Source organism: Danio rerio, chromosome 7 (assembly GCF_049306965.1).
Source record: "Danio rerio strain Tuebingen ecotype United States chromosome 7, GRCz12tu, whole genome shotgun sequence".
In the NCBI taxonomy this organism is placed as follows: domain Eukaryota; kingdom Metazoa; phylum Chordata; class Actinopteri; order Cypriniformes; family Danionidae; genus Danio; species Danio rerio.
In genome coordinates, this window is record NC_133182.1 from 38,185,066 (window position 1) to 38,201,003 (window position 15,938).

At 35.2% G+C, this 15,938-nt stretch overlaps 1 long non-coding RNA gene across 2 annotated transcripts in view; it reads right to left on the reverse strand.

The window, feature by feature from the left end:
- The window catches only part of LOC141375405 (uncharacterized), a 180,928-nt gene that overhangs the window by 50,537 nt on the left and 114,453 nt on the right, over positions 1 to 15,938 (reverse strand). Inside the window, exon 4 of one of the 2 annotated variants that reach the window (XR_012383412.1) lies at positions 8,926 to 9,038. The exons of the other annotated variant lie outside the window; for it this stretch is intronic. This is a non-coding gene — a long non-coding RNA (uncharacterized lncRNA). Of the gene's footprint in view, positions 1 to 8,925; positions 9,039 to 15,938 lie in introns of those variants that run through there. 2 annotated transcript variants of the gene reach the window in all.

The window sequence follows — 15,938 nt, forward strand, 5'->3', positions numbered from 1 at the left end:
ACATTATCTGGATTCATCTTCAATGCCTCCTCCTTCATCTTACCCCAGACATGCGCAATAATGTGCAACTCTGGTGACTGGGCTGGCCAATCTTGAAGCACCTTGACCTTCTTTGCTTTAAGGAACTATGATGTGGAGGCTGAGGTATAAGAAGTAGCTCTATCCTGCTGAAGAATTTGCCCTCTCCTGTGGTTTGTAATGTAATGTGCAGCACAAATGCCTTGATACCGCAGGCTGTTGATGTTGCCATCCACTTTGCAGATCTCTCACATGCCCTCATGCTGAATGTAAACCCAAACCATGATTTTTCTTTCTTCTGCAGTATTTGTGATGGCTGGGATGAAGTTCAACAGATGATGCATTGAAAAATCTACCTTCTGCCAACTTTTCCAAATGATCAACTTAAAGTCAAGTTATTATTTGATGCTATTTTAACTAGGATCAGGTAATGTAATTCTAAATGCATAATACTTGAGTGGAATCCATTAACCATAAACAAAGTTTTTTTTAGTGTTTGGAAAATATATTTTTTTAGTAACACTGTACATGTCTTTATTGTCGTAATGAAAATTAAATGTATCCTGACCAAAAAACGTATTAATTAATAAATTATTAATTTATAAAATTAATTAAACCCCAAATCTTTAAACTGTGTATGCATACTGTTTGATCACAGTAAAAAAGAAAACAACGACTAAAATCAAACAGTACATTCTGTGCTGCAGCCGAATGTCAAGATATCTAGTCCTGAATGCTGAGCATGTCTCCACAGGGGCAAACAGAATAAAACTTGGAGAAATTTGTTGGCTCAGCTGGATATACTACACATATATTAGACATTTAACTGATAGAATTCAGTGTGTGTGTAAAATTAAAGATAGTTCTGAAGATCTGTGCTGACAGGTAAAGAGAGGGGAGTGATAGATGAAATATTAGTGTTGGCAGGTTGTAGCAAAGGTGCAGTGTGCTCAACATCTCTCGCTCTTTCTTACAAGAAAGAACAATGCATAGTTTAATAATTCAGTTTCAAATGCCTCACGACATTTTAAGTAAATACATTACAGCAATTAATTATAACATTACAAGCACCTTAGTGTAATAGACCAGTGAAATATTCAGTTTAGACCTATACACAGTACATACTATAGTGCACACTGAACTAAATTCAACATTTTATTTAAAGATTTGTTTACATTTTGAAATCATATTGTATCTAAGGCTGCTTTACAAGAATAGCTTTACAACAATGTTTGTTTTTTTCTTACCATGTGACTTCAGGAATGAAAAACTCCTTAAGTAGTTAAAATAGAGGAGGAACTACAGGTACCTTAAGAGGAACTGAGACTTTGCTGGAAAAGCCCACCGCCTCGGACTGACACATATTCACAAAACATACATTTACAACTAGGGCTGCATAATATATAGTTTCAGCATCGATTTCGTAATATAATCCTTCGCAATAGTCACATCACAGGATGTGCAATATTGATTTTGTATTATAATTCATAATTTGCATGTGTTTTTGATGCCTGTGATTGTATAATGACCTTAAAAGCATTTAGGCATAAGAAATTGCACCATTTGTGACTTTAATGACAATGATTACATCTATTGAATTATTTTGATCATGCAGTTACTGTACTTGAATACTTGTGGCTCAGGAAATGATAAAACACTTTATTTAGTTGTATCCTTTTCCTGATTGTATTTATAGTTTGTTAAGCATAAAAATTCTCACAACACATGCTAATAAAGAAATGCACTGCAAATAGCACAGACCACAACGAAAATGTGTCGGGGGACCCCAAAAAGTTTATAGATGGTTTATTAGATTTTATGGAGATGCACTTTTTCCAAATTACTTACCAATTACTTTCCAAATAGAGATATTAAGGGTGCTTTCACACCTATACTTTTGTTTCGGAACCTGTCTCGTTTGCCCAGTTAGCACGGTTCATTTGGCAAACAATTGCTCTGAGATCGCTTGAATGAAGTGGTCTCGGCTCGATTGAAACAACCTCTGAAGCGGATCGATTGTTGTGAGAAAGTGATACAATCCGAGCTCGGTTATATCACAGTGTTTTATAGATATGTAATAGGCATACGTCTTTATGAAGAGAGAATTATGAGTAGGGCATTCAACAGACATTCTAAGTCTCTCAGAAGTTTCGGGAGTCTTCCGCAATTGCATAACCCTAACCCAAACGAGTGATAATCTATCGGCAATAGTGCATCTCGTTACTGGTCCGCAAATACTTTGCGCAGCCTTCTCACCCCTCCCTACTGCATCCCTCCTCGCTCTTCAGACACGTCGCACACACCTTGTCAAAGAGAGGGGTCTGGCTGCAGACTCGGTGCAGTGCAATCTGAGCTGCATCCAATGCTTTTTAATCCGCTCACCTAACCCCACCCCTTACCCTACCCATCGCAGTGACGTCACTCACTCCATTGAGTGCATTGTGTCTTACATTGCATCGCTGAGTGATGCAATCGCAGCTTGCATCATAAAGGCTGCATCCAGATACTATTGTGTCAAGCACCACCAAACCACCAGGAGTTTACTCACTTGTGACTTGTTTTAGCTCTTTTGGTTCGTTTAGAAACTTTGCCGTGTAAAAGCAATCCGCACCAAGAGCAAAGAGCAACAATGTAACAATTGTAATCCCTGTTTCGGAACAACTGAATCAATTCACAGGAGTGAAAGCACCGTAAGTCATCTGGTAAAATTGTGTTCACATCATAATATATATCGAAAAAAACAAACAAAAAAAAAAAAAAACGCAATGCTAGATTTTACCAATATCCCACAACCATATTCTCAACTGATGTGATTTAGCCGTAGAATATTACTTCAAATATCAACTTTGAAAATATTAACTTGTTTTTCAAAACAATGACATTATAAAAAAGGGAAAATTTCTTTCAAAAGTAACTCAAGTTTACATTTTTTCTGCACTTTATCACTACTTTTTCTCTGTCCATGCTTTTTAGTTCATAAATACTTTTCCCCCATGTTTCCCTCAGAGAGCATTGTATTTATGTCATGCTCATACTAACACCAAAAACTTGCTGTGTCCTGGATTTCCACACACTGGACCTTTTGCTCCCCCTAAAGCGCAATGCTGGCACACCTCAATGGCTTTATATATTTTTGCATTGAAAGTCTGCATTGTTAAAGAGATTTGTTTGAATTAATAATGCGGCTGCATGGATAAAATCACAGCAATAATACAACAACGTGGCTATTCATGCATCTTTAAGCCTTTTACAAACTTGAAATAAACATTAGTCAACCACAGACCACTTTAATTTGTACATTTAATTTTTTTGTGGACCTGCAGATGCAATGACCAACTCTCAGTGCATGCAGGTAATCAAAAAACAAGCTCTTGATCAATAGCAAGCAGCCAGGATCACATCAATCCAGAATGAAGGCAGACAGAGAGAGATAGAGAGTGCGTTTGTGCTTGGAGAGAGGGAGAGAGAGAGAGAGAGAGAGAGAGAGATGACTGTGAAGGCAGATATGGGCTTTAGCAAACAGGACGCTGTGACACTAGGTGCAAAGGTAGAGCTGAGGAAGATAAGACCTGCTCTTAACAGGCAGATGAGATACTATTTGGCAGCCAGAGGGCATTTTGATAAGCCAAGAGCACACACACGACTTGATAAGTCGGGTCATACACATAAAGACCCATATTGATTGGTAAGGTCACACACACATACACAGACAGACTTCAATAATTAACATGCCTGTTGTTAGGTGAGGTTGGTCTGTGGACTATTTAGTTTTTACTAAAACAATGACATCAGTACACACAGGTGACCCAGACAAGGGTAGTTTAATAATTGAGGATTGAGTATATGAGTACATTGTATTTATATATAACATCTATAATGATAAATGATTTTAGCCCAGCAAGTTAAAGAACAGTCAGCACCCAAGGTTTAGTAGAGAATTGTGCAAAAATCTCTAAATGAACCTATAAATGCAATCTTGTGAGTCAATTACTGCAGGCTGGCATTATTTTTTAGAATCAGATGAGTTGATAAAAATGTTTGCATTCAAACTGATTCAGTAAGACTGAGGGAAGTATATATCTGTGGGAAGGTTTGCATGGATGTGCTGCTAATACAGCGCTTCAGTTATTAGTCTATTTGGCATGATTCTGCCTATTCTTGCGTCTCTTACTGCAAGTTAACCAATAACAAATAGTGTATGAATGGTACATTTTTTGTTCGAAAACAAGCTTGGTTGGCCTATCTTTGATTAGGCTGTTCTTGTGGTAAAGGCAAAATATGAAACTGTTCTGGAAAAAATGGAAACCCTGGTCACGCTTTTTGGGGGCTATTCAAAGTTCTGATTGGGTTACAGGCATACTTACCCCTGATGTAGTGCCGTTTATGTTTTTAACACTACCAAGCTGAACAGAATACGTCACATTATCTACTTGCGTTTCCTGGCGTCATGGCACAAATTAATTCTCAAGCGAATCTACGGCCCTGTACTTCCTCCACCTAGCCTTTATGTTAATCCGGCAATGAGTACTTACAAATACACGCAGAAAGTGATATTATATTTTAAAAAATCTCAATTTTAGACCATGTTTTAAGGTTGTGTTTGAACAATTACTTACTATCCTTTGGCTTAGTGCCTGATTTATTAGCTAGGAGCTAGCTCTCTTCAACTCACAGGGTTGCCCACTGAAGCTAAACAAGGCTGCGCTCGGTCAGTACCTGGATGGGAGACCACATGGGTACACTAGGTTACTGCCAGAAGTGGTGTTCGTGAGACCAGCAGGGGGTGCTCAACCAGCGGTTTGTGTGAAAGCTTGTACAAACCGGGACGCTTTTTGTTTGCGTTTATCGTCAGCGATTTTCAAGACGTTTTTTCTGACTCAAATCCAAGCGATTTTTAAGTGTCGAGCAGAAGAGTATGCAAAATCACTGACAGCAATCTGATTGGTGGAGAAGGTTTTGATGTGGCGCGTCACAACAAAAAAAAAAAGAGCATGAGGAGTTTCCTTAAAAATGATGCTTTTGCGCCTGCCATTTTGCGCATTGGTGTGCACAATCGCATTGGCGCCCTTTATTAAGGCACGAGGCGTTAAACGTTGACGAAAAACGTGAGCAAAAAGCTTCCCGGTGTGCCTTAAGTCCAAAGGCCCCAGTATATTGATGGGGACTCTATTTTACTCAATGAGTGCCATCTTTCGGATGAGAAGTTAAATCGAGGTCCTGACTCTGTGTGGTCGTTAAAATCTCAGGATGTTCTTCGAAAAAGAATAGAGGTTTACCCCGGCATCCTAGCCAAATAGGCCTCCAAACCATTTCCATATCATAATTGGCTTCCTCACTCTGTGTGTCGTGTCATACAGGCGGATGCTGCACACTGGTGGTGGATAAGGAGATTCCCCCCAAAAATGTGTAAAGTGCTTTGAGTGTCCTGAAAAGCTCTATATAAATGAAAGGAATTATAATTATTAGGGGTCGCCATAGTGGAATGAACCACCAATTACTCTGGCATATGTTTACTGTAGCGCATACCCTTCCGGTCACAACCCAACACTAAGAGTAGCCTACATCAATTCATGAACCCAACTCATGAACACAGGACAGTTTGCTTTAAAACTGCCGATGAACATGCAAGCAGCAGTGTAATAACATTACTGCAAAAAAATCACCAAAGACACATTTTTAAACTAGTTCTTTTGTGTTTCAAAGCAAGAAAGTTAGTCAAACAAGTCTTTGAACAACACAAGTGTTCATAAATAATGACAGATTTTTCATTTAAGGGTGAACTATCCCTTTAAGGATAGGAAAGAAATATTGTACCAAGGACAAAAAGCAGAGCATATATGGATTAGAAAGTTACAGTATTGCATCATTCCTATTTAAAAATCCAGCTAAAGGGGAGAATTTATGAAATAAAAAAGCATAACAGGGAGCACAGCAACTGCAAACATTTCAAGCACCATGACTCACAAGGCTGTCTGTTCAAAAAAAAAAAGTATATATATTTATTCAGGCATCATCATTAAACAGAAGATAACACATACTTAACACTTAAAATAAACAGTATTTCTCATTCAAGATGATACAAATCAGACACAAACTGACATGATTCTCGCTAATATGAGTTAATTGATGTGCCCAAGATGTAAATTAACCGCTCATTTAATGCCAAAATCTCTTTTCAAATTTTATGAGGGTGAATATCAAGCCAGAGGACTGAAGCCTGCGGCAATGACGAGTGTAATCTATCAGATCTCTGAGGGAAAGAAGCTCTCACACAAACATGACCCAGCATGAGGCAGCACAACACTCCCACACCTCATGCACAGCAACACACAAACACAATGGGTCCATCTAAAAATGCATATGATTATAAACATTATTATTATAAATAGAGCAATTCTAGTATTTAGAAGGTTACTATGCAAGAAGGATATATGATGAAAAAAACAATGTTTTCTTTCTTTCTACAGATAAAAAATTAATGGAATGTAAAAAATGTAATTAATTATAACAAGAACTGTCTTGCATTCAGTGTTTTAAGTATTTTGGCTTGCTTTCAGTCACTGAGTAATTAGTGATATTGGCTCTTGCAAACCCATTCCATCTTTTTTCTAACTGGTCATGCAAAATATATTAACGTGTCTACTAAAAAAACTTTAAGTAATAACATGCATCTGTCTTTCCCCTTTTCTCACCTCATTTTTATTCATTTAGATTCCATTAATAGTTAAAATATAACATCCACTGGTGTCATGAAAAAGAAAGGACGTAGTAACATTTCAAGAGATTATGTGCTCTATTTATATAACTAAAATGCACATTTTAAAGTCAAATTAAAGCTGCAAAGCAGTTAAAAAGTGGTTCCAGTGGTTAAAGGTGCAGTAGGTGATCAGTCAAAATACTAACCGTTTAGCATAATAGCTTTAAAAACACAGTCCCTCCCCTGCCGTCCAAAGACACGCCTCCTCAAATCAGGAACGCACACATTAAAGATGACAGTAGACAACACACTAGATCATGCCATTCGCCAGTAAGAAAACATTATAGTACTTTATAATACTACAATTCTGAACGAAAAACTGAATTTTATCTAGCACAGTTTCAGTTATGTAGTTAGCAAAAAAAAACTTGTCATAATGTGCTGTTTTTTATGCATGCAAGGATCGCTGGTCTCACTTTCTCACTTGCTTTGTCCTAAAGCCACTACTGTATGCTTAGTGGTAGGTCTATGGGGTGCAAGAATTACACTTATTACTAAGTCATAATAACATGCTTTTTTCAGAGCGAATATTCAAAGTAGCATGGTCAACAATATAGAAAGCATGTCACAGGTTGTCATTGATCAAAAATGAACCAATGTGAATATATAACCAACTTCACCTCAGTAAAGCAGGCTAGGTGGAATAGCACTATTTACTTTGACTATTATAAAGTACGTTGCCACTCAAACTTTTAGGCTTAACCCATTTATCCCATTTATTTAGTTCTCAATCACTCATTCACTCACCTTCCTTTAGCTTACTCAGTTTTTTTTCCTTTAGGGGTCTCCAAAGCAAAATGAACCACCACTATGTTTTCTGGCCCATGTTTTACCCGCAAATGCCCTTTATGTCGCAACCCAGCACTAAGGGTACAATAACTTATGAAATACGTTTTGTCTTTAAACTAAATAAAAATCGAGATTATCGATGCTGTAAAAGTCCCTTATGAAACTGAAAATAGTCACATCAATCGTTCGCCAGAAGATTTCAGTTGCTGAACAACACTTCAGGGCATATAACCCATTTGTAACAATAACATCTACATCAGCTTTGTGTGACAAAAGTAGTTTTAAAACATAACATTACTTGTCTAAAAGAAATACTTCAGCCATGGTGTCTTCCTTCCTCCAACATCCAAAAGTAATTCCAATATTGATTCAGGATTTTAAAGTTTAAAGTTTTGATTTAGTATTCATCTTTACCGCTCTCTCTCTTCTGTGCACTTGAATGTGGCACACATGTGCGCACAAACATTCAACCAGCACAACAAAATATATTCATGAAGACAATCACCTACTGCACCTTTTTGTTATTTTAGTTACAAACACAAACAAACAATGAAAAACACACGTATTACAGTATTTACTCATCTTTGTTAATGTTAGCTAATGGAAATACAGCTATTAATTGCAAATTAGCTCATTAACTAATGTTAGCAAGCACAATTTTGGATTGTAATAATGCATTAGTAAAAGTTGACACTTTAGTTTGGGTTACAATAAATGCTACTAACTACTGGCTTCTTACCTTCCTTTTGTTAAAATATTAACTGTTCATTAGTAGTAATAAAGTATTATCTTATTTCACATCCCTCAACCTAAACCCAACTTTTACCTATTAATAAACAGCTAATTAGTAGTTTATTAAAGTTTGTAGTTTAGTTTAAAATGATTTGTTAATACAGTGAATAATGACCTAAACTATACCATAAGTGATGTACAATTATTACCATAAGTGATGTACAATTATTAATCATAATTAGTAAATGTACTGTAGGTAAATGCATAAATGTAACCTCATTGTAAAGTGTGACAATATTATGTTAATGTACGTAAACGTAAATGTGTGCAGCTTTCATATAGGAAAGTATCCAAATATGCCGTGACTAAGCTTAAGGTTATTTTACACTTTCACTCCTCCACCCTATTCTGGTTCTCTCTCTCTCTTAATCTGTCCTGTCATTTCCGTCATTTTTTAAACTCACCATTAGACTTGTGCTATTCAGAGTCTGACCTTTGCTCCTGTGCTAGTAAAGTGACCTCCACAAAAGGTCAGGACTCATATTTTCCTTTTTTCCCCTCTCTTTTAGTCAACAGGGTGAGTCAGTTGGGTAAATCATTAGTGAACACGAAGCCATAATTCAACCAACCTGAACATTGAGCTGGTGTCCGATTTTTTGGTTGAAAAAGAGTTTCAAAGGTATTCATTGCCAGAGCAATTTAATATCATGTTTCTGTGTCATTTCTGTTCTGTCACTTAAGTCTGAAAAAAAGCAGGAAAAGAGAAAGCTGATAAACGCCACGGGCCTGCTGTGAACTTCACCCTATACTGTATATACAGACAGCAATCATCACAGGGGAAAATAATGCTTGCATAATTACAGACATTTTCCTAATTAAACTAACCATAAAATCATAATTGTCCTGGGTGTGAGTCACCAACTTCTCACACAGTTTAAAAGTAATTAAGCATTTTATATGTGCTTGTATTATTTCCGTTATGTTATATTTGTTCATTATTAACGCATAAACATTTTGTATACTGTTTAAAAAAACTAACTCTGTGGTATCATGATTTTAATATTAATATTCATAAAGACTAGTTTAGTTTATTTATAAATCAATTTAGGTTAGATTATAACAAGAATAACAACAAGTGTCGTAAACAATTAGTTTAGAGAATACCAGTAATCATTCCTTACAAAAACATGCTGAGCTATACCTTGCAATAAATTAAACTACAGGATCTAGGTGTTTATTTTTTATGGCAGAGAGCATCCAGATCTATATGAAGTGATTTTATTGCAGAGAGACTGAATTTGAGGATATTAGTGTGTGAAGCTTATGTACAATGTAGTATTACCAGACAAAGCAATTTTACATTAATGCAACAGATTGACTCTCGATATGTATCATGCACTCAGAAAATTCTGTTTGTTGTTTGTTTAAACTTCATATTTAAAATGAACTGAAACAAAATTTAAGTTGTCCCCCCAAAAACCTAATGTTTTCCAACTTCATGTTTTAAATCGATTGTGTGGAAACCACCATTTTTTACAGTTTAACCCAGAACACTTAAACTGCTATATTTAGTGAACACAAGCTACCAGTGCCTCACAGTAACACAGGGACATCACCAACACTGGTTAATAATTGTTATGGAATTTTCCAATTCATAACCAAGCTCTGCCCATTCTCTCATATGCACATAACCTAGTCTTCCAATAACTAAACACGTATTGCAGACATATGTATGTGCATTATTCATTGCATAGGAAAAAGCCATTTGTCTGAAAACGTGTGTGTGTGTGTGTGTGTGTGTGTGTGTGTGTGTGTGTGTGTGTGTGTGTGTGTGTGTGTATAAAGAATAAAACAATAAAGAATGTAATTCAGTGAAACAACAGTTTAAGAGTATAATAATAGGCATATTTAGAACAAGAATCGTATGATAAAATATTGGCTGTATTTAAGATGTGAATCACAGCACTGTAAAAAAATGCAGGGTTCCACATAATTCATTAATGTTGTCCCGACACAAATCGAATAAGTTAACTTAACAATTTAACAAATTTATGTGGATTAAACATGAAAAAAGTTGTTCCAAAGAAATCTCAAGAATTGTGTTGTTTCAGCTCATTTTTAAATAAGTAGTTTGAACAAGCAAAAAAAAAAAAAAAAAAAAAAAAAAAAGGGTGTGTAGCACCGAAATACTAATTCATTGTAATATAATAATTTGAAATCATTATAAAGTACATTGCCACTCAAACTGTTAGGCTTAACCTATGTATCCCATAATCACTCATTCACTCATTTTCCTTTAGCTTACTTACAATTCAAGTCTCCACAGCAAAATGAACCATCAATATGTTTTCTGTCACATTTTTTTTACCAGCAAATGTCCTTCCTGTCGCAACCAAGCACAGAGGGTACACTGAGGCCCAATCCCAATTCTATTTTTGTACCCCTACCCCTTCTCCTTAGCCCTTGAAACAGATTGTGAAGGTGAAGGGCTTCAAAATTTACCCCTAAGAAATGGAACAGCACTACAGCACCTGCACACGTCATCATGAGCTCTTGCTTCATATGAGATCAGACGATCGTGACTGCTGGAGTTATTCCAGTTACTTTATTTTTTGGTATTTCTCTTTAGGAAATCACTGAAGGCAGCAATATCATGTTGTCAAAGATGTAGTGGCAATAAGCTCATAACTTTACTGTACTGTGCATTACAGTGGCAATATTTACAGAATGTTGTGGGACTGCTATACATGAGTTATTATTAAGGATTATAGATAGTGAAATTTTTTTTGTTTTAGCGTTTTTTTAAGCATGAGGGTAAAACACGAACATGGTTACGAATTCTTAAAAACATATGCTTGTTTGTTATAAAAAATTGTTAAAATGACAAAAACTACTAATTTGTGAATCTCCTGACTTCCAGGTGCAAGTACGCTGCCATTGTAGCTGGTGTATTCTGGAATATTTTCTTACCCCTTGATTTCGAGTGTGGTCCTGAAAAACCTCAGTTTGAAGGGTATACTTAACCCTTCTCCTAAGCCTTCAAGTTAAAGAGAACTGGGGCATCCCTACCCATTCACATAAACGTGCAAAACGGGGGGTAAGGGCTAAGAGCAAGAATTGGGATTGGGCCTAACTCATGAACTCCCAGTGCAACCATAAACTTTCACATTCACACTTACTTTCCTTCGGCTTATTCCTAATTTAGTATATTCAAATCCATACCTACTGTATACTGCTTGTTTTTGGAATGTGCACTGAAGCACCAGAAGGAAACCCATGCAGACACGGGGAGAAAATGCAAACTCAGCACAGAAAGGTCCCCTGGTTAAGCCAAAGATTTTACAATCATTTAAAATAATAATTCTAAAAAACAATATGATTATTTAGTCTTTTATAAATAAATTGTTCTTTTTTTAACAATGCAGTTTTTATTGACTTTAATTATATTACAAAACCCAGCTAACAATACACAATATTAACTTATACAATATTTTAGAATGCACTTTAACACCACAACATTATAAATTATAAAATAAAATACAATAAAAAAACATTTAAATTGAACAATGTGCGTGTGTGTATATAATAAAAATAATTAATAAAAAAAACTCCACATTATTACATCGAATTTTAAATTACAGTCATCTTTTTGTACATTTTAAAAAGTCTGGGTAAGACAAAGTATGTTGTTTTGTTTTTACATGTAGATATTTCTGTTAGGTTAAATGATGACTGGACATAATATAATCACCCAAATTTTGCAATTTTACTTTGACAAAAGTTATTTGAAACATTCAAGTAACACTTCACTTGCATTTAATATTATTATATATAAAACCACTGTTGAAAATTGTCTCTAAATTACTACATTTAAATAAGCCTACTTTAAATAAGCACTGTTTTTACTAGAAAGGTTTGGATCAATCATCTGTGTTCAGCAGGCTTCACTATATTATTCACAAGTATAGTCAAACACACACACACGTACACACACACACACACACACACACACACACACGCGCAAACGCACACACACACACACACACACAGCACTCACCCAGTCCAAGGTTCATTCTGAAGAGGGTTGTAAAGAGAGGCATTTTCTCTTCTGTTTACAGAAGGAGCCTCTGAAGGTGAAAAGTCACCAATATAGGTGGATTAGAAGCCCAGAAGAATAAGGCCTGAGCTGTCTGCACAGTTTCATGATTAATTCATGATTCTGTATCTGTTTGTTCTTCCTCAGGTACTCAAGAGGTCTAGCTGATGTTTTGTAGGGTTGTGTGTGGAATATGGTGCAGTTTGTGAGACAGCAGAACATCTTAAAGGCCAGAATAACTGCGTGGGTCACTAACCTTCCCCTCCGGCATTCACACAAACACATAAACACACACACGCAACTTGCAAACAATTCTTCGTAAAACCATGTTCCTCTTTTATGGAATATATACAGTTGAAATCAGAACTATTAGCCCCCCTTTGAATTTCATTTTTAAATGTTTCCCAAATGATGTTTAACAGAGCAAGGATATTTTCACAGTAAGTTTGATAATATTTTTTCTTCTGGAGAAAGTATAATTGTTTTATTTCGGCAGTTTTGATTAATAAAAAAAAAAAATCATTTTAAGGTTAAAATTATTAGCCCCTTTAAGCTATATATTATTTAGATTCTGCAGAACAAACCATCGTTATACAATAACTTGCCTAATTACCCTAACCTGCCTACTTAACCCAATTAACCTAATTAGGCCTTTAAATGTCACTTTAAGCTAGAAGTGTCTTGAAAAATATCTAGTCAAACATTATTTACTGTCATCAGGGCTAAGACAAAATAAATCAGTGTATAAATCAGAAATGACTTAATAAAACTATTATGTTTAGAAATGTGTTGAAAAAACCTTCACTCTGCTAAACAAAAATTGGGGGAAAAAATAAACGGGGGCTAATAATTCTGACTTCAACTGTATATATTCGTCTAAATAAGACTATGGTAGAGAAAACTTTTTTATGTTCAAAGTTTTTCTTATATGGATTATTTAACTGTTTTTTGTTTAACAAGATGAATTGCTTTCCTTATAACATTGACTTTTACCCTTATCTGAGATTGGAAATTTTAATTTAACAAAGTGTACAGTGCTCATTTTACCAAACGCCTTCTTTTATTAACATTTTAAAACAGGTAAAACTGTTTTTATCTCTTAACAGGCCCTGGTATGTGTTTTTGCATGCTACAATTTCACATTTATTATATTATTATTTTTTGTTGATATTTAATTTCTCTATTTGTGTTTCTGAACATCACTGCTTCTCAAGGATCATGAGAATAAAATAATCCAATAGCAAACCTGACAGGGGTATTGAAGCTGTTTCCACAAGGCTGCCTAAAAAAATGAAGCTTTTGATCTCTTCCTCTCATTCATATTCAGAGATAGTAAATGCAATATGTAGATTCATACTGTTTCATTTCCATGTGAATCCCTCAGTGCCATCCCTCTATTTCAATTCCAGTAGTTTCACATATCATTTCTGTTCTTGCTCAGTTCTTTCTTAAATATAAACCTACATTGACTATTTTATACCTTTTATGCTAAATCTTACAATGGATCTTTTTTTAAGCAAACACTTTTAAAAATAATATTCATTGCAGATGCTGTAGAGAATGCATTCAAGCTTTTCCAGAACTTCGCTTGGATTCATTCTTTTACACTCAGCTGAGAGTTAGCATTGTGAAACAGTTTCAGACGTTTAACTTCACAGATTGTAGAGACTCAGTTCAGTTGACTCCTCGGGCTACTGTAACACCAACAGAAAGCAAAAGTACGAACGCAGTCGATGTTTCAGTTTCTACTTTGCTTATGAAATACCGAAACAAAGTTTTGACTTTCATCATCACTAAGAATACCAAAACAATCATAAATTGAGTCCAGCGAGAAGTTTATGGCGACCTGGGTTCAACATATGCAAGACATTTCCCCAGAGAAATGCTCATCAAAACACGCATTACTGTTGCAAACTTGCATCCACACAAACATAAACTTAAACAGGCAGAAAAAAGCTTAGTGTGATACATAAGAATTAGCTAACAAAATAAGCCACACCACAAGAAGGCCCATTCAGGGCTTTGAAGATTAAAAATAAAAAAAAATAAATGAATAAAATAATTAAAAATTGAGTTAAAATTTTAATACAGTTTGTTCAACTTCTGTGGTTTAATTTGTACTTTTTTTTAAAGAACATGGTACAACTGCAGCTACTTAAGTTGAATAAACTCAAAATTTCTTTGCCACTGGACGCTGGTTGCTTTAAAATTTTAAGTTAACTCAATTTTTTTTTTACAGTGAAAAAATATCCTATAAACTGTGGTAGAAAGTCTCCCAAAAAGATGAGGTTGTTAATTTCTGTCATTTTGATGAACGACAACTGACGCTAGTTAACTGATCATTCACAAAATATATAGATAGTTCGTTTTGATTTAATTACTAATAAAATACTGCAATCCATTAAATTCCATACACGAGATGTTTCACTAAAATAATTAATACCCTTTAACTGCCTGCTCTGCCAAATGGTTGACCATATTTTGACTGTTTCAAATATTGACTGTTTTAAATAATGGTTTACACACACAGCATTGTTGATTTACAAAAATTCAACAAACATGATCCTGTTGCACTACTACACTTGATTTTGGTTTTACTGTAAAAAAAAAAAAAAAAGAAAACATGTCAAATGAGAATCTAAAATATTTTATGGCAAACTTCCATAAAATAAAGATGAACCACAACTATGTACTCTGCACGGGCCTGGTAATGGGTGTGTTTGTTTGTGTTTTAAATATAAGACAAGAAAACTATTTGAGCAACTTCAGCATTATGAATGTGACATTTGCAGTAAAGTTTTCAAGCATAAATTTACAGAGAACGTATATGTTAACATTATATTGAAACATCTGTTTATGTATTCCTAAACTATTTACCACAAAATTATGGGATCAGATATAATATTAATCTGTAAACTTTTGTTTATATTTTAAATTAGATAAATAAACATGTGTTATGGAAGCAATATATACATAATATTACAGCCAGACCCACTCCCAATCACACGAAACACCCCGCTTACAGTCACCACAATCAACAAGATCCCTCTCGACTGAACACGAATCACCGACGCACATGCACGTCATCCCTATAAAACCCTGAACTCCACTCCATGTCTGGCTTCGTCGCATCGAGAAGGACAAACTCTCACAGTCAGTGACACCTTGAACAAATACTTATACTTAAGTGTCTTCGTCTCTCCTCCTTCCTTGTGTGATATCCTTCTGGTTCTGTCCTGGTTATGTGTTTCCTGATATCCTCCTTACTCATATCCACCATCAACCTCCATTTCCATTTCATCATCTGGCTCATTCTACTCAAGATAAGGACTTTACCGGTTTGCCATATATTCTGTTACCATTAACTTTCTTTCATACTCACAGCTCTGGTCACAGTCCCCTTTCTGTAACACATAATATTTATTTATATAAATAAAAAGGTTTCAAACCAAGATGAAATACTGAGGCCAGTTTGTGTTCTGTCATAAAATACTAACTTTATTAAATTACCAACAGTGCAGGCCTTTTTTAATTTAAGCTTTAGTT